The sequence below is a fragment of the Mus caroli genome, chromosome 8 (assembly GCF_900094665.2).
Source record: "Mus caroli chromosome 8, CAROLI_EIJ_v1.1, whole genome shotgun sequence".
Taxonomy (NCBI): domain Eukaryota; kingdom Metazoa; phylum Chordata; class Mammalia; order Rodentia; family Muridae; genus Mus; species Mus caroli.
This window is the reverse complement of record NC_034577.1, coordinates 25,621,288-25,623,866: the sequence shown is the minus strand read 5'-3', so window position 1 is coordinate 25,623,866 and position 2,579 is coordinate 25,621,288. Positions and strand designations below refer to the sequence as shown.

Here is a 2,579-nt window from a genome sequence, read left to right as displayed (position 1 = left end):
GGGGGGGGGGGCTATGGGGAACTTTTGGGATAGCATTGGAAATGTAATTGAGGAAAATACGTAATAAAAAAATAATAAATAAATAAAAATACTGTTAAAGCCAGAGCAGCATGCTCTCCTCTTTAATTTCCTCCTCTGAGCATGCTGGATCCTTCTGTGAGGGGCTGTGTACCATTCCCACCTCGGTGTGTGACAGAGGGAGGTACTAAAATATAGTGAACTGTAAATGTAAAATACATGAACATGCAGAAGGATTCCTTCTTTCCTCTTACACAGTAAAACTGTTGGAAGGGACAGAAAAGGCGTGTGAAGATAATAATAATAAAAATAATAATAATAATATAAATAGTCCAATTTCCAATTTTGTAAGGAAGAAAAGTCACAGTTTGGCCAGTTAATTTTATGTTGGAAGAACATTTTTGAATAAGAGAAGGAATGACCTCCCAAATCTTCTCCAAATTTATACATATAGTTAAAAAATATAGAAATATATTTAGTCTATATATGTGAGGTACCATATGTAGCTTATCACATATAGCTGGTTTGGAATAGAGTTCAAAGTTATATCATGGCTTGTTATGAATGAATCTTTTGAGGAAAGCCCCTCTCCTCTTGTTCTTATGACATAGCCTTTGTTAACATTCTGGCGCTGGCTAACAAATTCTCCACCTGTGATCAAAGTTTCACTTGACATTTTATGGTAACATGCTACTAAAGGACTTAAAGTGGACACCATAGAGTTTCCAACTAGCTTTCTCTAGAGGCTGCTACACATTTCCAGGTTAAAGAGTAGCCGTGGCAGAAGACACAGATTTTTATCTGTAGACACAGATTTTTATCTGTAAAGTTTTCCTTTTTACCTAAGACTCCCATCTTACAGTGTTGGTCCAAAGGTCTTTCTAACATTGAAGAAGACAGAGACTAAGTCAATCTCCATAAATAGTTTTCATGTAAAATGGACTTCCTTTCAGTCTTTCCTCGTGTTTATATTAAGCCAATTACCACAAACGAAATAAATTTTACTTTAAGAAAAATAATCCATGTATTTCTAGAGCATTGGATGATTTTTTTTAAAGAATAGTGCATGAGATTCCATATTCAATATCAATTGGATAAATTTAAATGATCTTAGGAATTTCTTTTAACAGAAAATGACTCAAAAGCCCAGCTCTTATATCTAAGCATCCTCATGTGTGAAAATCCAGGTAAGGTGTGCCAGGTCCCTCCAAAGCCCACCAAGCTTAGAGTCTACCTGGCTGTGTTGTCAGCGAATGATCCTTTTGTGAGAAGACACACATGGTATCAAATCACAGAATCACAAGAACAGCACTCTGCCTCAGTCTGCCCTCAGCTCAGTCAGGAAACGTGTGGAAAACTAAATTTTAAAATAATAACAATAAACAAACAGGATTTTAGACCCAGAGTGTTCACTTTTCCAACTCTTCAGATTTCTGAAGTCATTCTTTGTTCTCTCCAAGCTACCTGCAAACCTGTTCTCAAAGACAAGATTTGTCACCTGTTAGAAAAGATGTTATTTGATAGCACATACTTTGCTGGGCTGGGTTATTTTAAAAATATATATAATAATTCCATTGTATGCTATCCTTATCAGCACAGGAGAGACTCTTTTCTTACAGCAAGTACTTCTGGTTTGAAATCTTAGAACTGCAAAGTACACCCTTAATGCTTCCAGCTACCAGATGCTAGAGCCTGCCTTACCTGCCCAGGCATGTTGTCTGAATTGAGGTCACAGTTTGGCAAATAACATTCCACACATTTTTCTCTCCTACTGAATTAAAAGGGGCAGCTTGAGTTTCTCTGAATGCCATTGGTTAAGAAGTCTGACTCAGACACCAAGAGAGCTCTCCAGAGCCAGAATGGAGTGACTCACTACTCACATGACTGGTGGGAGGTAGGAAGCCATCTCTCCTACCATTCTGTACCCTGGCCACATTAGCCAGCATGAGTCAACACTTGAAACCTGAAGGTGAATGTTCTACTTGACCTTTGATTTTGGGAGAGTGGCATGACTTCAAATGCTGTCTGTTTATTAATTAACAGAGAGGACTGAATTCCACAATCTGGGAAGTAACGTTTGAAACTATTTTTTTTAATTTAATTTTTTTTAACCTATTCACTTTACATCCTGATCACTGCCCACCTCTGATCAGCCCCTTCCACAATCCTTCCACCATCCCCTACTCCTCTAAGTGGATACTGCCCCCCATAACCCCCTACACCTGGCATTTTTAGTCTCTGAAGGGCTAGACACAATCTCTCTCACTGTACCTAGACAAGACAGCCTAGCTAGTAAAACATATCCCACCCACTGACAGGCAACAGCTTTTGGGAGAGCCCCTGCTCCAGTTGCTACACATGTGCAAGAAGGCCTAGGTTCAGCCTATGTATGCTCTCTGGTTGGTAGTTCAGTCTCTGGGAACCCCAAAGCCCAGGTTAGTTGACTCTGTCAGTCTTCCTGTGAATACCCCTTGGGGCCCACAATCCTTTCTACTTGAAACCAAAATTTTAACAGAGGAAAACTTTCCTAATTCTCTTATATAGCCTGACTTGTTTGAGTT

At 39.0% G+C, this 2,579-nt stretch overlaps 1 long non-coding RNA gene across 1 annotated transcript in view; it reads right to left on the bottom strand.

The window, feature by feature from the left end:
- LOC110300793 overlaps positions 1–1,947 on the bottom strand; it is a 4,024-nt gene extending 2,077 nt beyond the window's left edge. Inside the window, exon 1 of the long non-coding RNA XR_002378630.2 lies at positions 1,720–1,947. This is a non-coding gene — a long non-coding RNA (uncharacterized LOC110300793). The remainder of the gene's footprint in view (positions 1–1,719) is intronic.
- Between the last annotated feature and the right edge of the window lie 632 nt (positions 1,948–2,579).